The 25,321-nt window shown below is 46.3% G+C and overlaps 1 protein-coding gene and 1 pseudogene across 1 annotated transcript in view; both read left to right on the top strand.

Annotated features, from left to right (window-relative positions):
• Positions 1 to 25,321, top strand: part of LOC141121795 (uncharacterized) — a 329,972-nt gene that overhangs the window by 163,778 nt on the left and 140,873 nt on the right. The window lies entirely within an intron of this gene.
• LOC141121796 (uncharacterized) lies at positions 7,011 to 12,754 on the top strand (annotated as a pseudogene).

The raw sequence follows: 25,321 nt of genomic DNA, 5'->3' as shown, positions 1-25,321 counted from the left end.
ACTGCTTCCACTTTACTCCTACTTCATTGATCTTATGGTGTTTATCAATAAATGAAGTAAACTGATCCATGTGCAAATTCATATACAACATAAAGTGATTTGTGCTCAAGATGCTGTTCCCTGCAGATCCACTGCTTCCACTTTACGCCCACTTCTCTAATCTTATAATATTTGTTGCTATAGTAGATAAACTGTAAACCTGTGCAAATTCAATTTCATGTAAAAATACATTTTGTGTGCAATATATTGTTCTCTGCAAGTCCACTGCTTTCACTTTGCATCTACTTCAATAAACGTATTTTGCCAAAACAATCCACCAATCAATGAAAAGTTGATAAGGTGTAAAGTTCTCGGTGCTCCAAGCTGTGCCAGCTGTAGTGTAGCCACGCCTTCTTCTACCTCTTACACACGTGATGGTGAGGGCGCCCCCTTAGTAGTGCTTCCCCACTCACCAGAGCAATATGACTCCCAGCTTTTCATCTACCAGAGTCACCAACATCCTTCACACTCTCCTCACCTCCGATGGCAAAGGAACTGGATCCTCCTCGCTCACTCCTGAGAGTCTGCTGCGCTTTCTGTCATCTTCCTCCTAGACTCCTCCTCCTCTGACCGCTGTTCCAGCAGGAGCTCCGCCTCTTCATACACACTCAGGGCTCCGCCTCTTCATACACACTCAGAACTCCGCCTCTTCATACACACTCAGAGCTCCGCCTCTTCATACACACTCAGAGCTCCGCCTCTTCATACACACTCAGGGCTCCGCCTCTTCATACACACTCAGAACTCCGCCTCTTCATACACACTCAGAGCTCCGCCTCTTCATACACACTCAGGGCTCCGCCTCTTTATACACACTCAGGGCTCCGCCTCTTTATACACACTCAGAGCTCCGCCTCTTCATACACACTCAGGGCTCCGCCTCTTCATACACACTCAGAGCTCCGCCCCTTCATACACGCTCATAGCTCCGCCTCTTCATACACACTCAGGGCTCCGCCTCTTCATACACACTCAGAGCTCCGCCTCTTCATACACACTCAGAGCTCCGCCTCTTCATACACACTCAGAGCTCCTCCTCTTCACACACACTCAGAGCTCCGCCTCTTCACACACACTCAGAGCTCCGCCCCTTCATACACACTCATAGCTGCGCCTCTTCATACACACTCAGAGCTCCGCCTCGTCATACACAGTCAGAGCTCCGCCTCTTCATACACACTCAGAGCTCCGCCTCTTCATACACACTCAGAGCTCCGCCTCTTCATACACACTCAGGGCTCCGCCTCTTCATACACACTCAGGGCTCCGCCTCTTCATACACACTCAGAGCTCCGCCTCTTCATACACACTCAGAGCTCTGCCCCTTCATACACACTCAGAGCTCCGCCTCTTCATACACACTCAGAGCTCCGCCTCTTCATACACACTCAGAGCTCCGCCTCTTCATACACACTCAGGGCTCCGCCTCTTCATACACACTCAGGGCTCCGCCTCTTCATACACACTCAGAGCTCCGCCTCTTCATACACACTCAGAGCTCCGCCTCATCATACACACTCAGAGCTCCGCCTCTTCATACACACTCAGAGCTCCGCCTCTTCATACGCACTTAGGGCTCCGCCTCTTCATACACACTCAGGGCTCTGCCTCTTCATACACACTCGGAGCTCCGCCTCTTCATACACACTCAGAGCTCCGCCTCTTCATACACACTCAGAGCTCCTCCTCTTCATACACACTCAGAGCTCCGCCTCTTCATAGACACTCAGAGCTCCGCCACGTCATACACACACAGAGCTCCGCCTCTTCATACACATTCAGAGCGCCTCCTCTTCATAAACACTCAGAGCTCCGCCTCTTCATACACGCTCAGAGCTCCTCCTCTTCATACACACTCAGAGCTCCGCCCCTTCATACACACTCAGAGCTCCGCCCCTTCATACACACTCAGAGCTCCGCCTCTTCATACACACTCAGAGCTCCGCCTCTTCATACACACTCAGAGCTCCGCCTCTTCATACACACTCAGAGCTCCGCCTCTTCATACACACTCAGAGCTCCGCCTCTTCATACACACTCAGAGCTCCGCCTCTTCATACACACTCAGAGCTCCGCCTCTTTATACATACTCAGCTCCGCCTCTTCATACACACTCAGAGCTCCGCCTCTTCATACACACTCAGAGCTCCGCCTCTTCATACACACTCAGAGCTCCGCCTCTTCATACACACTCAGAGCTCCGCCTCTTCATACACACTCAGAGCTCCGCCTCTTCATACACACTCAGAGCTCCGCCTCTTTATACATACTCAGCTCCGCCTCTTCATACACACTCAGAGCTTTGCCCCTTCATCAGTGGCGTAACTAGAACCTTCAGGGCCCTGGTGCAAGAAACCATGGAGGGCCCCCCTGACCTCCAGCCAGGGCCCTTCTCACTGATCGCAAGGGGCAGCAGGACCTGGATAGGAGGGGGAACAAATCCCCCCCATTTTCCTCCTGCAACCACTTAATGCCTATCAGAGGGAGAGGAGGAGAAGCAGACTTTTAGTGGCTGCAGGAGAAAAATTGAGGGGATTTTTTCTACTAAATGCCCCCCCCCACATCTAGGTGTTCAGGGGCAACATGTGCGCTATTGCAATTGTTACCCCTGTAGTTACACCCCTGAGATGAGTGGCAACAGTGGTGGTTGGGGAGGGATAGGATCAGTGGCGGGGGATGGGATGAGTGGCAGTGGTGAGGGAGAGATGGGATGAGTGGCAATGGTGGGGGGGATGGGATCAGTGGCAGTGGTGGTGGTGGGGGGATGAGATGAGTGGCAGCGATGAGGGGGAATGGGATCAGCGGCAAGGGTTGTGGTTGGGGGGGTGAGATCAGTGGTAGGAGGGTTGAATGGGATGAGTGGCAGAGGTGGTGGGGTGGAATCAGTGGCAAGGGTGATGGTTGGAGGGAGATGGGATGAGTGGCAGTAGTGGTGGTGTGGGGGGGGATGAGTGGCAGTAGTGGTGGTGTGGGGGGGGATGAGTGGCAGTAGTGGTGGTGTGGGGAGGATGAGTGGCAGTAGTGGTGGTGTGGGGGGTATCAGTGGCAGTAGTGGTGGTGTGGGGGTATCAGTGGCAGTAGTGGTGGTGTGGGGGGTATCAGTGGCAGTAGTGGTGGTGTGGGGGTATCAGTGGCAGTAGTGGTGGTGTGGGGGGTATCAGTGGCAGTAGTGGTGGTGTGGGGGGTATCAGTGGCAGTAGTGGTGGTGTGGGGGGGATGAGTGGCAGTAGTGGTGGTGTGGGGGGTATCAGTGGCAGTAGTGGTGGTGTGGGAGGTATCAGTGGCAGTAGTGGTGGTGTGGGGGGGATGAGTGGCAGTAGTGGTGGTGTGGGGGGGATGAGTGGCAGTAGTGGTGGTGTGGGGGGGTGAGTGGCAGTAGTGGTGGTGTGGGGGGGGGGATGAGTGGCAGTAGTGGTGGTGTGGGGGGGATGAGTGGCAGTAGTGGTGGTGTGGGGGGGGTGAGTGGCAGTAGTGGTGGTGTGGGGGGTGAGTGGCAGTAGTGGTGGTGTGGGGGGGGGTGAGTGGCAGTAGTGGTGGTGTGAGGGGGGATGAGTGGCAGTAGTGGTGGTGTGGGGGGGATGAGTGGCAGTAGTGGTGGTGTGGGGGGGATGAGTGGCAGTAGTGGTGGTGTGGGGGGGGGATGAGTGGCAGTAGTGGTGGTGTGGGGAGGATGAGTGGCAGTAGTGGTGGTGTGGGGGGTATCAGTGGCAGTAGTGGTGGTGTGGGGGTATCAGTGGCAGTAGTGGTGGTGTGGGGGGTATCAGTGGCAGTAGTGGTGGTGTGGGGGATGAGTGGCAGTAGTGGTGGTGTGGGGGGGATGAGTGGCAGTAGTGGTGGTGTGGGGGGGGATGAGTGGCAGTAGTGGTGGTGTGGGGAGGATGAGTGGCAGTAGTGGTGGTGTGGGGGGTATCAGTGGCAGTAGTGGTGGTGTGGGGGGTATCAGTGGCAGTAGTGGTGGTGTGGGGGATGAGTGGCAGTAGTGGTGGTGTGGGGGGGATGAGTGGCAGTAGTGGTGGTGTGGGGGGGGATGAGTGGCAGTAGTGGTGGTGTGGGGGATGAGTGGCAGTAGTGGTGGTGTGGGGGGGATGAGTGGCAGTAGTGGTGGTGTGGGGGGTGGGTGGCAGTAGTGGTGGTGTGGGGGGGGATGAGTGGCAGTAGTGGTGGTGTGGGGGGGGATGAGTGGCAGTAGTGGTGGTGTGGGGGGGGATGAGTGGCAGTAGTGGTGGTGTGGGGGGTGAGTGGCAGTAGTGGTGGTGTGGGGGGGATGAGTGGCAGTAGTGGTGGTGTGGGGGGGATGAGTGGCAGTAGTGGTGGTGTGGAGGGGGGTGAGTGGCAGTAGTGGTGGTGTGGGGGGTGAGTGGCAGTAGTGGTGGTGTGGGGGGGATGAGTGGCAGTAGTGGTGGTGTGGGGGGGATGAGTGGCAGTAGTGGTGGTGTGGAGGGGGGTGAGTGGCAGTAGTGGTGGTGTGGAGGGGGGTGAGTGGCAGTAGTGGTGGTGTGGGGGGGGGGGTGAGTGGCAGTAGTGGTGGTGTGGAGGGGGGTGAGTGGCAGTAGTGGTGGTGTGGAGGGGGGTGAGTGGCAGTAGTGGTGGTGTGGAGGGGGGTGAGTGGCAGTAGTGGTGGTGTGGGGGGGTGAGTGGCAGTAGTGGTGGTGTGGAGGGGGGTGAGTGGCAGTAGTGGTGGTGTGGGGGGGGGGTGAGTGGCAGTAGTGGTGGTGTGGAGGGGGGTGAGTGGCAGTAGTGGTGGTGTGGGGGGGGGTGAGTGGCAGTAGTGGTGGTGTGGAGGGGGGTGAGTGGCAGTAGTGGTGGTGTGGGGGGGGGGTGAGTGGCAGTAGTGGTGGTGTGGGGGGGATGAGTGGCAGTAGTGGTGGTGTGGGGGGGATGAGTGGCAGTAGTGGTGGTGTGGGGGGGGGGTTAAGTGGCAGTAGTGGTGGTGTGGGGGGGATCAGTGGCAGTAGTGGTGGTGTGGGGGGGGGTGAGTGGCAGTAGTGGTGGTGTGGGGGGGTGAGTGGCAGTAGTGGTGGTGTGGGGGGGGATGAGTGGCAGTAGTGGTGGTGTGGGGGGGATGAGTGGCAGTAGTGGTGGTGTGGGGGGGATCAGTGGCAGTGTTGATATTGAAGGATGGGTGCCACTCACTTGCAGATCACTTGGTTCCCCTCCTTGCTCCGTCTTGCTTGGGCGAGCAGAGAGGATGGGCGGGGCCTGTGAGTGAAGGCGGAGCGGTGGGGACTGTGCCCGTGAGTACAGGTGTTACAGAGAAGATGGGCGGGGACTTAAGTGAAGGCAGAGCAAGAGAAGATGGGCGGAGCGGGCGGAGTGGGTGGGGATAGAGACGATGGGCGGGGACTGTGCGGGCGGAGAGGATGGGAGAAGCCTGTCCCTGTGAGTGAGGGAGCAGAGGATGGGCGGGGAGGATGGGCGGAGCAGCAGGAGAGGATGGGCAGGACGATCGGGACTCCAGGTGAATGACCATCTCCTGGGCGGCGGCGGGCCCCCCCACAGTTGCAGAACTCAGGGGCCCAGTCGCAAATGCGACTGGTGCGACCCTGACAATTCCGCCACCGCCTCTTCATACACACTCAGAGCTCCGCCTCTTCATACACACTCAGAGCTCCGCCTCTTCATACACACTCAGGGCTTCGCCTCTTTATACATACTCAGCTCCGCCTCTTCATACACACTCAGAGCTCCGCCTCTTCATACACACTCAGAGCTCCGCCTCTTCATACACACTCAGGGCTCCGCCCCTTCATACACACTCAGAGCTCCGCCTCTTCATACATACTTAGACCTCCGCCTCTTCATACACACTCAGAGCTCCTCCTCTTCATACACACTCAGAGCTCCGCCTCTTCATAGACACTCAGAGCTCCGCCACGTCATACACACACAGAGCTCCGCCTCTTCATACACATTCAGAGCTCCGCCTCTTCATAAACACTCAGAGCTCCACCTCTTCATACACGCTCAGAGCTCCTCCTCTTCATACACACTCAGAGCTCTGCCCCTTCATACACACTCAGAGCTCCGCCCCTTCATACACACTCAGGGCTCCGCCTCTTCATACACACTCAGAGCTCCGCCTCTTCATACACACTCAGAGCTCCGCCTCTTCATACACACTCAGAGCTCCGCCTCTTCATACACACTCAGAGCTCCGCCTCTTCATACACACTCAGAGCTCCGCCTCTTCATACACAGGGCTCCGCCTCTTTATACATACTCAGCTCCGCCCCTTCATACACACTCAGAGCTCCGCCTCTTCATACACAGTCAGAGCTCCGCCTCTTCATACACACTCAGGGCTCCGCCTCTTCATACACACTCAGGGCTCCGCCTCTTCATACACACTCAGGGCTCCGCCTCTTCATACACACTCAGGGCTCCGCCTCTTCATACACACTCAGAGCTCCGCCTCTTCATACACACTCAGAGCTCCGCCTCTTCATACACACTCAGGGCTCCGCCCCTTCATACACACTCAGAGCTCCTCCTCTTCATACACACTCAGAGCTCCGCCTCTTCATACATACTTAGACCTCCGCCTCTTCATACACACACAGAGCTTCGCCTCTTCATACACACTCAGAGCTCCGCCTCTTCATACACACTCAGGGCTCCGCCTCTTCATACACACTCAGGGCTCCGCCTCTTCATACACACTCAGGGCTCCGCCCCTTCATACACACTCAGAGCTCCGCCTCTTTATACACACTCAGAGCTCCGCCTCTTCATACACACTCAAAGCTCCGCCCCTTCATACACACTCAGGGCTCCACCTCTTCATACACACTCAGGGCTCCGCCTCTTCATACACACTCAGGGCTCCGCCTCTTCATATACACTCAGGGAGGAAAGAAAGGGGAAGGATATACAGTACATACACACAGCACAAGGCCGTGTTCACACTATGAGATGTTTCTCTGGGCTGCAGTTCCTCTGAGCTCCACAAGGTGGTGATCTCACCTCTACACAGACAGGAAGTCTCTATGGAATACAGACAGGAAGTGATGTCAGATACAGACAAGAAGTTGCATTTGGTAAGACGTATCAAGAAGAAACTGCAGGATCTGGCGGCAGAGGAGGTAATATGTAGATTAACCCCTTCAGGGGGATCAGTTGATGATTAATATATTTTGCTTCCATAGCTGGCCATACATGGTTCAGTTTTATTGTTCAGCCAGCGGGATGAGAGGAAAAAACTGAAGTGATTCCCCCATCCACACATTGGAGGGGGATGGGGGAATCCTCCCCGCTGCACTATTGTATTCTGACAATGGGGGGCGCTCCTCCGCTCTCAGAATACACAGATCTGTGATGAAGCTATTGGCTGCAGCCGCTGATCGAGTGACTTTTCCCCGGCAGTGACCACACATGGATGGAAATGTGACCGATCCCTGCTGAACCAGCTGAATTTCCATGTCTCTATGGTCACCATAAGTGACTTCCTCCCCTCCCCCTCATCTCCTTCATTATGTAAGTCATGCTGAGATAATCTCCCATTGGCTGAGCAATATTCTCATTTGTCTCTGAGCTCCTTCTTGCTATTCCTCGTCCTGCCTGTTGTTTCCTTGGATTGATTTTCTGTGTAGTGACCCCGGCTTCATCTCTTGGATGCGCTCGTCTGTTGCTTGTCCTGACCTTTATCCTGATTCCTGGATCTCCTCCTCTCACACCCAACAGTATGGAATATGTGATCCAGGAGGCCAAATTTTACAAGAGTCCTGGACTGCAAGAATCACAGCAAACACTAAACTGTCCAGATTAAATGTTCTCACTGGGGACCATAGTGCTTAAATACATATTGACCTTCATATTGCCTCCTGATATCCTCATCCTATTATTGTACAACCAATACTAATCCAGATAATTATCTGATATCAATGTTATTTGTCTACAGGGAACCCTTCGTAGATGATGGTACCAATGAAGATGGAGGAGGACCAGAGTCACATGACTGAGAAGATACTAAACCTCACCCTGGAGATCATCTACCTGCTGACCGGAGAGGTGAGGAGGATTCTGGGAGGTCACATGACATCACTCTTATCTCTATTAATTAAATCGCAGAGACGAGGAGGATTCTGGGATTCTAACATGATATTCCTATTTGTTCCTCAATACAGAGATTTCCTCTTGTGAAGTCAGGTGATCATATGACCATCACAGTGCCTCCATGTGACTCCCTAAAACCTGAGAGACACAACATGCAGAAGATTCTAGAAGTCACCAAGAAGATGATGGAGCTGCTGACAGGAGAGGTGAGCGGTGCTGGGAATTCTGGGACATTATCCAGTAACAGACAAGGGATGTGTCTGGATGGTGACTGTATCATTGTGTGTGTCAGGTTCCTATAAGGTGTCAGGATGTCACTGTCTATTTCTCCATGGAGGAGTGGGAGTATTTAGAAGGACACAAGGATCTCTACAAGGACGTCATGATGGACAATCAGCCGCCCCTCACATCACCGGGTAAGAGGAGACTTTATTGTAAAGGAGAGAGCAGTACAAAGGGTCCACCTAGATCCCCCATCATCTGATAAACACATAGAAACAATGTATTCAGTCAGTGTGTGTGTTTCCTACAGATGGATCCAGTAATGGGAACCCACCAGAGAGATGTCCCCGTCCTCTGTATTCCCGGGATTCCACACAGGAAGATCACACCATCCCTCACCATCATCAGGTAGATGAGGAACAATCACTGATAGTATCATTAGGATCTGTACATTATCTGCATTGTTACCTTTTGATATAATTTTTTATTATATATTCAGAGTGGAAACCTGAGAGATTCTGATGATGAGGATGGGGTGATGGAGGAGTCCGAGTTTCTAAAAGAACACAAAGATCTGTACCAGGACACCATGGTGGAGTCATCCAGCAACAGAAACCCACCAGAGAGATGTCCCCGTCCTCTGTATTCCCGGGATTCCACACAAAAAGATCACACCATCCCTCACCATCATCAGGTAGATGAGGAAGAATTATTGGTAGTTCTGATTTATACACAGCATGTTTGTTACAATTAAAGTGGAGTTCGACCCAAAAATAGAACTTCCACTTTTTGGATTCCTCCCCCCCCCCCTCCGGTGTCACATTTGGCACCTTTCAGGGGGGAGGAGGGAGCAGATACTTGTCTAATACAGGTATTTGCTCCCACTTTCTGGCATAGATCACCGCGGCGCTTGTGGTGATCTACGCCTCTTCCGGCGCCTACACTCTCCTCCACCGCTGTATTCTGTGAGACACAGAGCATAGCAGGGACCAGAGAGGATGCGCAGCGCGACTCGCGCATGCGCAGTAGGGAACCAGGAAGTGAAACCGCACGGCTTCACTTTCTTATTTCCTTACCGAGGATGGCGGCAGCAGCCAAAGGACGGATCGGCTTCGGCTGCCGACATTGCGGGCTCCCTGGACAGGTAAGTGTCCATATATTAAAAGTCAGCAGCTGCAGTATTTGTAGCTGCTGGCTTTTAATATTTTTTTTTTCAGCGGACCTCCACTTTAATTTTTATTATATCTTTCAGAATAGAAACCTCGGAGATGACAAAATTATTGTGAAAGAAGAGTATAAAGAGGAGGATGAGGAGTGTGGAGTGATGGTGGAGTTATCAGAAGGACACAAGGATATGATGGAGCCACCAAATACCAGGAACCCACCAGAGAGATGTCCCCATCCTCTGTATTCCCGGGATTCCACACAGGAAGATCACACCATCCTTCACTGTTACAAGGTTAGTGGGACAAAGGTTATAAAACACAGACTCATGGAGACAATGTGTAGATTTTTTATGTGATGTCACAATAATAAAGCTTATATCTTACAGATGATATTCTCTCTCATTTTCTTGATATAGAGTGGAGATCCAATCGATATAGAATTTGAGGTTAAATCAGAAGAAGAAGAGACGTATGTGAGGGATGATCAGCAGTCTATGGAGGAGGATGGAATAACGGGGACATTTATAGAGGAGGACACTCCTACAGAGATCAGCACAGGTGGGTCATTAACACTAAATACATTCCTCCACCCATACTGCTCACTGATTGGTCCAGAGTAGGGAAGGACTGGGTGATATCAGCCTGTAATCCCCTGGTCACTTTCCTGAGCTGTGTTCCTCATCCTGTATTTCTCCATTTCTCTCAGATAATCTTCCTTCTCTTTGCTGCAGATGCAATTTATGTATCTAGACTGGATTTATGGAGATTCTGGGGTTCAGCTGACAACAAAATGTTCATTTTCACCATAGGCATTACTAGACCTAGGCACCTTGGGTATGTGCTTTGGGTCTTCTGCCCCATAACTGGGTATGGCAAGATGTCTGACAGAACAATTCTCCCAGGGGTTCTTACTCTGTTGTCTGCTGGCTGTGCCGGGTGGAGGGATATGTCTGTATAGTCTCAGATCCAAGTCACTGAGTGCAGTCTCAGGAGATGGGAGGCAGCGGTGTGGGACCTCTGCAGCTTGTCTCAATGAATATAACACTGATTACTGAATACCACTATTATGAGTCCTGACCCTTACCTTGTATAATATATATTGCACATTACATACTCCTGACCCCTGCATTTATATACTCTATGTTGTACATTACATACTCCTGACTTCTTTTGCACCCATTTCTACCAACTGGACATTTTATATCTGATGATTTGATTGGAGCACAGACTTTTACATGTTGATAATAATGTGATATGATCCTTAAACTTTGGAACCTTAAACAGAAAGTGATAATGAGGGAGGAGTCAATAACTCAATGATGGTGGTCTTCAGGATCAGTCCAGTCTTTATCTTGGTTGTTCTCCCCCCATCCTCACTCTCTGACCTCTGGTGATGCTCAGCCCCGCTGTTATTCATGACTAAATCATGGACTAAATAAGGAAGTGCAGTACTTCTTGTGTTGGGAAGATGGGAATGATAGAGGGGGTGGGGACACTTGTCCTATAATCCCCTCATCAGTGTCACTCCTATAAAAGATAGTTCTCGTTGTTTCCTCACTCTCTGACTAAGCTCCATGAATAAAGAAATGAACTGGTAGGAGATCAGAGGACCCATTTACTAGTTACCTTGAGGGTGGAATTGTAAGATCCTCAGAGACAAAGCTGCCTGATGTGGGCGGAGTCCTAGTTTAGGGGAACCAATCTGCTCATGTCTAAAATTAATCAATTTATTTCTATTTTAGTAGATGGACGGGAGATGAGGAAAACCTCAGAGGATTGTCTCACTTTGTCTCCAGACTGTAAAGTAGAAGATGAGGACATCACACAGTATAGTCCAGGAGAAAACCCGGCCACCTCAAATGTCCATCTGGCACCACACAGTGTAGATGGACCATCGTATTCCTCTTATCCTGAGGAACCTCAGACTGTGAGGGACGGTGCCGTCCTTACAACTGATAAGAAGTTTTCCTGTACTGAGTGCGGGAAGTGTTTCAGTTCTAAATACCAACTTACTAGGCATAAAAGAATTCACACAGGGCAGAAGCCACATTCCTGTCGTGAGTGCAGGAAATGCTTTATACAAAAATCAGACCTTGTCATACATCAGCAATCTCACTCTGGGGAAAAGCTGCATTCCTGTCCTGAGTGCGGGAAATGTTTTTTAAGGAAGTCCAGTCTTTACAGACATCAGAGATCTCACATAGGAGAGAAGCCGTATTCCTGTCCTGAGTGTGGGAAATGTTTTTTAAGGAAGTCCAGTCTTTACAGACATCAGAGATCTCACATAGGAGAGAAGCCGTATTCCTGTCCTGAGTGTGGGAAATGTTTTTCAGTGAAGTTCAGTCTTTACACACATCAGAGATCTCACACAGGAGAAAAGCCGTATTCCTGTCTTGAGTGTGGGAAATCTTTTTCACGGAAGTCCAGTCTTTACACACATCAGAGATCTCACACAGGGGAGAAGCCGTATTCCTGTCCTGAGTGCGGGAAATCTTTTTCAGACAAGTCCAATCTTTACACACATCAGAGATCTCACACTGGGCAGAAGCCATTTTCCTGTCCTGAGTGCGAGAAATGTTTCTCAGTGAAGTCCAGTCTTTACAAACATCAGAGATCTCACACAGGGGAGAAGCCATATTCCTGTCCTGAGTGCAGGAAATGTTTTTCAGACAAGTCCCATCTTTACACACATCAGAGATCTCACACGGGAGAGAAGCCGTATTTCTGCCCTGAGTGCGGGAAATGTTTTTCACAGAAGCCCAATCTTGACAGACATCAGAGATCTCATACGGGGGAGAAGCCACTTTCCTGTCCTGAGTGAGGGAAATGTTCCTCACTAAAGTCCTATCTTCCTGTACATCAGGGATCCCACACAACCCTTGAGGTGTATTAGTGCCTTGATTGCGGGAAATGTCTTCTATATGAATGTTGCTGGACATCACAGCTCTCATGTGGGGAAAAAGCACACCCTGATATACACCTCAGATATACTCCATGGCTGATCTTCATCATGTAAAAAACAGTTCCCAGGTGTGGACTTTTTTTGAAAAAAAAAACACTTGTCCAAGGGACTAAATCAGGGTCCCAATCTCCTTGTCCCTGTAATGGAAATTTGTAAGTTCTGTATATAATTGTATTGTATTTTGTATGTATTGCACTCTGCCCTCACTGTGCACACAGCACTAATAATGTTTTCAGTAAATGTTTACATTCTTTCGAGTCCTGATTAGAATAAGCCTGCCTATGTAACGCCCCTTGTTACCATAAACGTACAATTGTAATATTAATGTGATACCTACGTAATCATGTGCATAAAAACCTTCAATTGCGTCATAATAAAGCAGAACAGTAATTTGGAAAGATGCTGAGCGTATCTTTTGTGTCTTTTCCCTACTGCAGTAGATATTATTAATTTGGAACCACTAATCAATATGAGGATAGGAGTTGCCTATCATCAATTCAACCGAGTCAGCATGGCGAGCTTTGCCTTAGGAGGGGATTCCAGGTGACCCTGAGTATCCGAAACGAGGAGCTTGAGACGATCCGGGAATTTCTGATAATCAGCCGGCTGAGGTAAGCCTTTTGCTTACATTTGAGTTATCAGACTTCCTTGATCGGTAAGGCATTTTCGGGACAAAGGGTACCTATTTTACTCCCCTTAATCGAACTGTATTGATTGGTGGTTATATGTTATGTTGTCCCTGTCTATTGTCCATCGGAGTGTTATAGATAAGAAAGGGAAGAATAGTGCTGTTCACAGGTATATGTAGTAAATCTGCTAGATAAAGTAGTTTAGAGGCAAGAGGGTATAGGCACAAGTAGAGAAGAGAGAAGACTGGCCAGTCATTATGGGCATTGAATTAAGTAAGGGAATGAAGGGTAAGAGACCCTCAAAAATGCCCAGCGCAAGAGAAGCGCTATATATGAACCGAAGGTGTGGTTCCGCCTATACTGAGCCCCTAGATTAATGGTTAGAGTGGACAGGGATCCACATTGGGTAACTGGGTTACCAAGGTCCACAGGGACTAAGAATCACACAGAGTAAACAGCTAGAGAAACAGCTATCAATGTGAGCAGGATGGATCAAGGGTGACATTAACACTAGACAGAAAGGGACATTTTCATGTTAAGTTGTGGGATGAATTTGGGATCAGGCACTACAACTAGTAAAAGTCAGAAACAGAGAAATGAGAGGTAAAACAGAATACTTTATATGTTGTCAGAGAGAGAAGATGGGATGAGCACTGTGGCTCCCCATCTGATCATAGAATCATAGAAGCTAGATATAAAAGTTATTTAAACAAAATAAAGAAAGTAGAATTTAGACAGGAAAATATTAATGAGAGTTAAAAGAAATTGAGAGAATGATATGCATGTGTTGTGTACAAATGGGAAAAATGTAAGCGATTTTAGAGAGATATTGGTGTATGTGTGTGCGAATGCTGGGACCTTTAGTTCTATTGCTTGTGTGTGTCATGTACGCAGATGTGACCCCCTTCTTTGTGCTTTCCTGAAAGAATGTGGTCAGTGATAAGCTGGAAGGACACAATGCCAATTTCTGTTTCTTAGACAAAACATTTATAACAAAATGTGCCGGGTTAACGAATCTAATGGTAAACAATGTGATCACAATTATTTTGAATCTGTTTTCCAAACATGGTAAAATGAAGGTTACATTTAACCGTGTATTACACAAATTGAATATCCTTTGATAGTGGAAACAGTGCATTTAAAAAAGGGAAATTAAGTAAAATTAAGTAATAATGAGTATTAATTTCTAATATGAGTTTAACAATTTTATTAATAATATAGATATAATGAAACTGGTTTAGACAACCTTTGGTTGGAAATGAAATCCAGGTTATTGGGGAAATTTGTAAAAATGGGATTAGTTTAGATTAAGATAACAATTTTGTAATTTTACATTTATACAATAAGCCCTTATTGAGAGAAAAAAAGATTAAGATGAGGTTGTTATTTTGAATAAAGCTGCCATAATATTTAACAAAGCCAAGATGGATGGGATACATAAGAAGTTCTTCTACAAAAATGAAATTTCAAGGTTCTTGATAATAACTTGATGTGCGGTCCATGATGTGAGAGTAATAATAAATAAAAATTTAAATATAACAGACCCATCACATCAAGTCCACACACCCTGTTAGGATAGATGCCACCTGCAGCCAGTTGTTTTATAGTTTTTGATGCTTTCTGGTCCATCATACAGATTGTTGGTCTTTTTGTTTTTATTTATTTTTATTTTTGAAATCCAAAGCAGAATGTGTGGATTGTGAAATGATGTGCCCCTTTTTCTTGTAAAGTACAGTGGTATAAGCAGAAGAATATTTTGGATTTATGGACATCTCTGCATGACCGCAGGGTATTGTTATCATTTATTATAATATTGCCAGGAAGAAGTTGTCTTTTGAAACATGAAACTGGAGTTCTTACACAAATAGTGTGATAGAAAACAAGACATTGTAATATATTTATGCAAGCTGGACCCAGTAATGAAGGGTTCACCCCGATATATCAGAGCTGTAGCTTTTATGCAAAGGTGCTATTAGACAAAGTTAGATATTGTTTTGGTCAAACATTTAATTTTTAATGGTCCGACATTCTGTGCAGCAAATTTACAGCTAACTAAATGTTTGTTTAATGAAAGGTTTAAAATATGAGTTTGTTTATGTACAAATCTAACAATGAAAAATGCGTACATTTATTCAAAAGAAAGGAAAAGACACATGTGTTAAATTGATGGTGTAGGAATCAGCTGCTGTGAGCCCAGTGCGGGACACACTCCCTGAAGACCCAGATATTTAATTTTTTGTAGATTTGAGTATGCAGTTTATCACCCAGAAGGATACTCTGTATTCAAAGTCATTGGATCCTTTTTGCCCAGCTCAAGAAGCAGAGCTCCATGTTTTAGCAAAGCCTGTGAGCTATAAAAAGAGTGTATATTTATATAGATAGTCGAGATATAGAGAGCCTTTGGTTCCATTTGAAGGGCCAGAAGTTTGTTTTTACTTCGGCAGGTAAACCAATAAAGCATGCCAAGTTAATTTGATTGGCTGTTTTCAGCCTTCCAGCTTCTTGCTGAGGTAGCCATATTAACTTTCACACATGGAAGCAGACCAGGTGACTCTAAGGATGCTGCATTTACAGCCCCGGACACTTGATGGGTCTGTGCAACTCACAGATTCCACCCTAGTTCTGGCCCAGTATAGCTGGGATTAATAATTCAACTTTAAGGACCCCAGAACGAGAAGAACAAGTGGTCCACAGGGGGCAACTTCTTATGAAACAGGACTTTGGAAAAGGTGATCATTTATGTCTGTCAGCCACTCTTTTCCCTCCAGCTTGACACATGGACCGTGTCATGAGTCACAAGCAGTTATGGCTGCCTTAGTAAATGAGCGTGGGATAGAGCCAGGGTTCTCCACAGTTGTTTTTATAACATACCACTTCTTGTTTTACTGGTTACCAAAGGTGTTACCAAAAGCTGAACATCCCTCCCAGAGATTACAAAAAAGATATATCCAGATGCCCAAGTCAGGATCTTACGAGTATGCATTTTGTCTGTATGGACATGTTTTTTGGATGTCCAGTGGCAAATGCTACTGCAAAGGCCACAGTAAAAAGTGTTATCAGAAGTAGTTTGTAAGTACAGAGTGCCAGAAAGTACAGAGAGTAACAGAGGAAATCATTTTTTATAGGAGAGTCCTTAATAGAAGTTTTGAGGTTTTATTTTTACATCCCCTACTGTCTACAATGTAGCGGACAAAGTAGAGTAAGAAACTAGAAAACTTTTGCCTGAATGTTTTCTTCTATTTTATGAAGCCTCTAAGGGGGATGTTGGACTCTCTCCCTATGAGATTTTGTTTGGGAGTGTGTTACTCACTTGCTTATATTTTGTCTCAGCAGCTGAAGTCCTCCATTCGGATCTCACAGAGAATGCTGATGATCTTTTAAGGTTTTTTACAAACTCATTTATGTGTTTTCTCCCTAATTCCAGATCCTAAAAGTTTGGAAGGATCTAAAACTAAAGCCAGGTGACTTTTGGATTGTTAAGAGACATTTATATATAAGGAAATGTTTGGAGACTCAATACAGCATCTATTTCATGTACAGTTTTTGCAAAACTTGAAGGAAAAGTCACCTGGATCCACACCAGACACTGCAAAAATGACTTAATTAAAGAAATCTCTGTGTTTGATTTGTTTCCCTCTTGTGATCACAGTCTAGGGTACTTTTTGATTCAGTTACTTTAATTGTAAGGGATATATATATTTGAAAAATAGTTTAGCCATGTTGAAGTCATATTTGTCTTTTGTATGTCTTCCATTTTATGTAGAATTGTCTGTGTTTAAATATGCTGATAAGTCAGCATGTCCACAATTCAGCTAGAAGGCCATTCTGGCCACAGGAGTGTACAGCCAGTACTCTGTAATTATGTCTTATCAATCATTTGTTCTTCACAATGAAAAGTCATTTTGTAATGAAAAAGTTGCTCAGCTATTATTTTCTCCACAATGGAGTTTTTTGCCTCTTTGGCCAGGACTACCTCCACCTAAGCGTGTGGAGGTTCCAGGTTAAAGGTGATAGCAGGTATGGTTAGTGATCAAAATATTGATCAAAAGAGGGGAGACTGTAATGGAAATTTGTAAGTTCTGTATATAATTGTATTGTATTTTGTATGTATTGCACTCTGCCCTCACTGTGCACACAGCACTAATAATGTTTTCAGTAAATGTTTACATTCTTTCGAGTGATACCTACGTAATCATGTGCATAAAAACCTTCAATTGCGTCATAATAAAGCAGAACAGTAATTTGGAAAGATGCTGAGCGTATCTTTTGTGTCTGTTCCCTACTGCAGTAGATATTATTAATTTGGAACCACTAATCAATATGAGGATAGGAGTTGCCTATCATCAATTCAACCGAGTCATCCCTTATGACAATCTCCTTGTCCCTTATGACAATCTTCTTGTTCCTCATCTACCAGAGAGCTCAGCAGCGGTGTGGGAGTTCATTGAAAACTACAAGCCGACATCGGCAAAGAACAGAACTCTGTAAATGAATGGCACGGCCACGCTCTTTACATAAAGTGACAGCTGATACGGGGAACTTCTCGCCGCACTGCTGTCACACAGAGGACTCGGATCGCTGAGCCGCTGCAGGAACAGGAACATGTAACAGCTTCCCGAAGGTGAATGTTTCCTTTAACCTTTTCACTGCAAGAGTCTTTTTTTGACAATTTTCATCTTTCAGCACTGTCACACGTTGAATGACAATTTTGTGGTCATGTAACACTATACCTATATGACATTTTTATATTTTTTTCCATAAATAGAGCTTTCTTTTGGTGGAATTTGATCACCACTGGCATTTTTATTTTTTGTGCTACAAATAAAAAAAGAAAAAAAAAAAAAAAAAGTTTTTCTTTGTTTCTGTTATAAAATGTTGGAAATAAGTACGTTTTCTCCTTCACTGATGAGGTGGCACTAATATGCAGCACTGATGGGCACTGATGAGGGGGTACTGACAAGCATCCCTGATGGCCACTGTTTGGAAAACCTGATGGGCACTGATTGGTATCCCTGATGGGCACTAATCATAGACTTTAACCTTGTTCGTGTTTTCGTATGAATTTTTTGCCTGTTTGCATGTTCTGATGCAAACCGAACCAGGGGGTGTTCGGCTCAACCCTGGTTACAAGGGTAAAGTTGCAGAATTCATCTTGCCTTCGCAGATGGAGCAGAGAATGAATTATCTTAGGAAGCCTTGAAGAAAAGTTTGTGTAACGCCTTTCGAGACCCTGGGAAGTTACTATTTTCTGGTGCTGGACAACGTGTTTCTGAGGCTTCGTTCGGTTCTTCATTCAGAGCGGTGGAGAAGGTGGCCGGCTGACGGATGCCTTTAAACAATCTTTCAGTCCTCAGCGCCAAGGTCTGATAGGTTCAAGCAACCATCGCCAGCATCTGCATTATATGGTGCAGGAATATCTAGGGGCAAGAGCAGTTGGAGATCTTTCCAACAGAGCATCCGAGCTACTGGCCTGTCCTGCATGCAGCGTGCTTTCTGAACGCACATTCAGTGCTGCTGGAGGGTTTGTAATGGATCAAAGAGACTCCTGTCCACAGACTCCGTTGATAGGCTCACATTTATAAAATGAATTAGTCCTGGATCAGCAGATATCAAGCCGCTGATGTAACTGATTGAATTTGCTATGCATCTGGGATCCTTTGAAGACTGCCTATCCTATTACTCCTGAATCTTGATGATACTAGCTTCCAACAATATTTTTGGTTTAGGGCACCACCACCACCCAAAGCCCAATTTTTCTGCCCTTGTTGAACAGGGGCATGTAATTACAATTTTTTTTAATAATATTTAACAGCAGGGCCCGTTACTGAAGAATAACTGTGAGGGGTTACAGTGTTCTGGCACCACCACCACCCAAGGCCCAATTTTTCTGCACCTGTTTGACTGGGGCATGTAATTACAATTTTCGAAAAAATGTTAACAGCAGGGCCTGTTCTTGCGCCCAACAAGAGTAACTGTGAGGGGTTACAGTGTTCTGGCACCACCAACACCTAAGGCCCAATTTTTCTGCAGAGTATACAGTGCAGTCCGTATAGTATATATACTGCAGTTCAGAGTATATAATGCAGTCCGTATAGTATATATACTGCAGTTCAGAGTATATAGTGCAGTGTACAGTATATAATATAGTGTGTTGAAGTGGTTAGGGGGAACCCTTTGAGAGAATTAAGAAAAAAATGGCATGGGTTCCCCCCCCTTTGGGTCTGGTATAGATGTTAAGGGGAACTCCACAGCAAAATTTTTTTTTTAAATTGCCGTGGGGTCCCCCCAAAATCCATACCAGACCCTTATCCGAGCAAGCAGCCTGATAAGCAAGCACCCCCCCTCCTGAACCATACCAGGCCGCTTGCCCTTAACATGGGGAGGGTGCTTTGGGGTCTCCCCAAAGCACCTTGTCCCCATGTTGATAGGGACAAGGGCCTCTTCCCCACAACCCTTGCCCGGTGGTTGTGGTGATCTGCGGGTGGGGGGCTTATCGGAATTTGGAAGCCCCCTTTAACAAGGGGGCCCCCAGATTCCGCCCCCCCTATGTAAATGGGTATTGGGTACATTTTATCCCTAGCCATTCACCAAAAAAAGTGTCAAGAAGTAAAAACCACAATACACAGTTTTTTTTATTAATAAAACAATTGTCAAAAAGTGACTCGCGATGTCCATCCATCTTCAATCATGCTGCCCCAATGAACCCAAACAATAAGGGAAAAAAAACACCTTCACCTTGATGGGAAGTGTCCCGCCGACTGCTGTCTTTTTTGCTGTGACAGCTGTTGTATAGGCAAGTGCAGGGCCACCCGGTGATGTAACAAGGTGACCCCGCTCTTCCCTATATAAGAGCTGTCACAGCGAAAAGACAGCAGTCGCCAGGAGGCCTCCCGTGGAGGCGGAGTGTTTTCAGTTTTTTTTCTATTTTTCGGCTCCGCCTCGATGGGAAGCGTCCCGCTGACTGCTGTCTCTTGGCTGTGACAGATGTTATACAGGCAAGGGCGGGGCCACCCGGTGACGTAACCGAGTGATCCCACCCCTTCTGACATGTGCCATCAGAGGGGGGCAGGGTCATCTGGTTACGTCAGCGGGTGACCCCGCTCTTCCCTATATAAGAGCTGTCACAGCGAAAAGACAGCAGCTGCCGGGAGGCGGAGTATTTTCAGTTTTTTTTTTCTATTTTTTGGGTCTGTCAGGCGGCGTGATTGAAGATGGATGGACATCCCGGGACACTTTTTTTTTCTTTTTAAATAAAGGAATTGTCAAAAATTGTCTTAACTTTTTAACTTTAACTTTTTGACACTTTTTCTGGTGAATGGGTAGGGGTTTTTAAAGGCTGCTTGCTCGGATAAGAGTCTGGTATGGATTCTGGGGGGGACCTCACGCTGTTTTTTAAAAAACATATTTCTTCAATAATTTTTTTATCTATATTGCCAGGGTCTGGCAATACGTTACAGCCACAAGCAGTTTTAAATGACATTTTTTCCTTTAGAAATGCCATTTTGCTGCGGGACTGTAAAACACATCACACAGATGCGCTACTTTACAGGCAGACTAAGGGGACCTCCCAGGCACAATAGTTGAAGGAATATTTCATTTTTATTGTTTCACTTTAAGCATTATTAAAATCACTGCTCCTGAAAAAACGGTCGTTTTAAAAACTGTTTTTTACATTTTATACATGTCCCCTGGGGCAAGACCCGGGTCCCCAACCACTTTTTTTATGGCAATAACTTGCATATAAGCCTTTAAAGTTCTGGTGGGAACCAAATAATATTATGTCTCAAAATGAAAAAATCCAGTTTTTCTACCTTTATTTTGCAGTCTCCAGTGCTGTCACATGACTTCAATTCTACTTCCTTCTGAGCCTAAAAGCAGCCAGTGAGTGTGGTTATTGAAAGCTAGTGACATCACTTCCAGAAAGGGGCACTGTTCCCGTGTAGCCAGTGAGCGTATATAGGATGGGAGGAGCTTAGCATAGGTTCCCGCCCAGTGTTCTTTCATTGTACATCCTAATTCATGAGAAAATGAAGAAATAAAAAGCCCCATCCACACAGGACAGAGAGGGGAGGTGCAGTGCACATATACAGTATAGCTGTGCTGGGCTTTGAATGAAGACTAGCACAGGAGAAGAGAGCTGGACACAAGGGGGGGGGGCTGCCAGTGTAGCTGGAAGTGCCCTGGGGTCTCAGCTCACAGTCTACAATGATCACAGTACAGGCAACCACACTAAGGCTCTGTTTCCACTAGTGCGACTTGTCATGCAACTTTGGACACAAAGTTGCATGACAAGTCACAGCCCATTGATTTCAATAGCACCCGTTCTCATCTATGCGACTTTGAAAATCAGCAACTTTGAAAAGGTACCTGCAATGCTTTGATGCGACTTTGATCCAGAGAGTGTAAAGTTGGATCAAAGCTCCACTCAAAGTCACACTCCAGCCTTAGCCTACGTTTCCACTAGTGCGAATCCAAAGCTGTGCAATTTAGAGTGCGACTTTGAGTGCAGCTTTGATACAATTTTACACTCTGGATCAAAGTTGCATCAAAGTAGTGCAGGCACCTTTTCAAAGTTGCTGATTTTGAAAGGCGCATAGATGGGAAAATATTATTTTTGACTGGACTTCCACTTGAAAGTTGAAGCCATATAACGGTTTGTAAGAAGTGTGTGTCTCTGTGTGTGCCGCCATGTGCTGCACTGAGCAGAACATACTTACCAGGCTTGCCTGTTCTCTGTCTCTCTCATGCAGCTAGGAACCAAAACGGGAAGTTCTCCTTCTTTGTCTGACTAATGCTGGCCATACACTATACAGAAAATCGGCCGAAAAATCATTCATATAGACACTTCATTCGTTTTTCTGCAAGTTAATGGGCACAAATCGATAATCGTTTGTGACGCTTTTGTGGAAAAAAAACGAACGGCAAGTTTGGAAAATTTCTGCCGAACGTACGATAAATTGCAAGTTTAATGCGTTCTTCGTCCGTGAAAAAACGAATGGTTGCTACTGCGCATGGTTGAAAAACATTTAACCCGGAAGGGAAATATTCGTGCCAAATACGTTCGCGTCAAAACGTCATGACAAATCGTCAACACCAACTATATAAAGGCCCGCACACACGATCAGACTTTTTGACAACAAACATGCAAATTAGCAGTTCTGGAGCAACATCTGACCGTGTGTACGCTCCATTGGACAAATGTTTTCTGTTTTTATCGGACCTTTGTTGGCTACGAACGAACAAGCTTTCTGGCAACAAAACTCCGATCGTGTGTGCACAAAAAACCATCGGACTTTAGTCCAAAAGTACAAACACGCATGCTCGGAAGCAAGGACCAGCACGAAATTTTAATGGCTTAATAATAAATCTGCTTTGCTGGTGATACTGACAGAGTACAGACAAACATATTTTAGTTTGGATTTGTGTTCTAGTGATATCAATCCAAAAATGTTGTGTTTTTTAGGCCATTTTGGTTATTGTGCATTCACAACATAAATAAAATTACTAAATTATTAGACATGTTCTCTGTCATCACAATTAAAAATTAGAAACAAAAAGAGCAAACGATACACAGAAAAAGAAAAAATACAGCTTAAACTCAAATCAAAAAATACAACATGCTAAATTATTAGCCCCTAAACTCCCCAGACCACTGGCCTTGTTGTGGATCCTTGGGGCTGATTTTGCCACTGACCACCATGCTGCTCAGGTGAGTGGGCTTGCTGGGGTGGGTAGGTTTGTTGTGGAGGAGTGTTGTTCAAATCACACACATGATATTTAGTGGTTAGCTCTTGTTTCCTGGCCTTGCTGAAGAGCTGGATGATTAGACCCTCACATAGCTCCCTTTGATCTGCGTCAAGCTCACGGAGCTTACTAGCAGTAAAACAGCCAAACCCTTCAGCACTATCGGGTGCTGTGGTGATCACAGAAGTAGCCCTAGTTAAGAACTCAGCTGTGGCCTCATCCAGATGTTGGCTCTTCCTGGCCCTTTTTTTGTGAGGATGCAGGGGAGGGATTCTGCACTCAATTGTCGTCTGGCTGCTGGGCCCAGGCTCTTCTTGGCTCTAAAGTTCCTGTGTGTGTAAAACCAACATCATTTTAATTTTTGGACATCAATCAGCAACAATTTTCAGGTCATGACTTTTTAATTTGGAATGTGTCCAAATAGTAAAGACTATCATTCTGACTCCAGCATTTCTCATTCTTGTCCTAATCCTTTTTGGCCACTACTGTCTATTGATATGGGACTCACTTTTTTAACACAACAAATTACTATGCATTCAGGGGCGTAACTACCACCATATTGACCCATGCGGGCGCTATGGGGCCCGCAGCCGAGTGGGGCCCAGTGAGGATAAGAGCACCGCCGGTACAGTCTCCCAGCCAGGGGAAGAGAGAGGAGAGGAAGAGGCGAGCTGTCCGTATCAGCAGAGAGCTGAATTGCCCGATGTAAGAGCTTTCATTATAACTTCCAGTGTTCCCGGGGCTCACATCACATGGCTCCACCTTTTGGCCCAGTGCCTTTGATAGAACGCCGATCCAATGCGGGACATGTGACGTCATCAAAGGCGTCGGGCCAAGAGGTGGGGCTATGTGACGATGAGCCCCGGGAAGATGGGAAATTCAAATGAAAGCTATTACAGCGGGCAATCCCGCTCTCTGCTGATCCGGGTGGCTTGTCTCTTCCTCTGCATAGGTGGGGCTGTATGGGGCACAGGCAGACCAGGCTGTATTGGGCACAGGTCACGCTGTATGGGACACAGGTTACGCTGCATTGACACTAGGGCAGCTGTGGGGGGGGCTGTTTGCAGGGAGCCCCATACAACATTTTGCTATGGGGCCCTGCTATTTCTAGTTACGCCCCTGTATGCATTACTAACATCTAATTAAATCATTTATATTTTTAGGCACGCTTTGAAACAATGCTATATCTGGGTCAAGCTGAGCTCCTCCTCCTCTTCATCCTGTGTAGGATCAGGCTCAGTATTGGTGGCCTCAGTTGATGCAGAGGGTAGTGTAGAGAGAGATCTGCGTGGTACAGTTTGATCACACAAAAAATGGAGGCTGTTGAAATACCCCAGCTTGGGAACATAGACATCTTCAGCTGCTGCTCCTTTATTTTTTGGATTCGTCAATCTTCTTGCGTTCCCTGTTATACATACTTCTGAGGCCCCCAATTTTTGGTCTTTAGCAAATTGTAGGTTGCTCTGGGGTACACAGTCTTCGGAAATTGCACCAGTTTATAAATTGCTGCCATCCTCTTGGCTTTATTGCAATAATCTTTATCTTTTACTTGCCACAGACACGTGAGCTCTCTGTATTGTTCGAGAAACTGGCAAAGAAATTCATGTTAATTCAAAGCTGACTTCATAATTTTGGTGACAAGTATCAGATGTCTTCAAAACAGAACACAAGACAAACCATAATGGGTGGCGTATAGCTCATAATCTGGTCACAATATAGGCCTTTATTTAAGCAGTAGGGATGGGCTGTATGTTGGGGTCGAACATGAGTTTGACTTGAACATTGGCTGTTCGCCGAATAGCAAACTGTTTATGTTTTTTTTAGTCAAATTTGAAAACCTATAAAAGTCTATGGTAGAATTCAAAAGTGATAATTTTAATAGATAATATGCAAGCTAATTGCCATTAGGGATGAGCCGAACACCCCCCTGTTCGTTTCGCAACAGAACATTTGAACAGGCAAAAAAATTGGTTTTAACACGTGAACACCGTTAAAGTCTATGGGACTTGAACATGAATAATCAAAAGTGCTAATTTTAAAGGCTTATATTCATGGTATTGTCATAAAAAGTGTTTGGTGACCCGGGTCCTGCCCCAGGAGACATGTATCAATGCACAAAAAAGTTTACAAAACGGCCATTTTTTCATGAACAGTGATTTTAATAATGAATAAAGTCAAACACTAAAAGTGTAATATTCCTTTAAATTTCGTACCTAGGGGGGTGTCTATAGTATGCCTGTAAAGGGGCGCATGTTTCCCCTGTTTAAAACAGTCCGACAGCAAAATGACATTTAAAATGCAAAAAAAGTACGAACGGTAGCGATAGAATTTCGAAACATAGCTTCTTTTCGCGGGTACTCTCGGATTGCGTTTGTCTCGCACCCAAACAGAACGTAATCTTACATCACACGCTCGTTCAAATGATATACACTACCTATGCGTGAAAACTCCGCTCTCCGAACGGCATGACGCATTCGTTCGTACCGCGCGTTAACTTGACATAGACG

The sequence above is a fragment of the Aquarana catesbeiana genome, unplaced genomic scaffold (assembly GCF_042186555.1).
Source record: "Aquarana catesbeiana isolate 2022-GZ unplaced genomic scaffold, ASM4218655v1 unanchor232, whole genome shotgun sequence".
Lineage (NCBI taxonomy): Eukaryota > Metazoa > Chordata > Amphibia > Anura > Ranidae > Aquarana > Aquarana catesbeiana.
The sequence above is the reverse complement of the archived record's forward strand: the minus strand, read 5'-3'. Positions and strand labels throughout refer to the sequence as shown.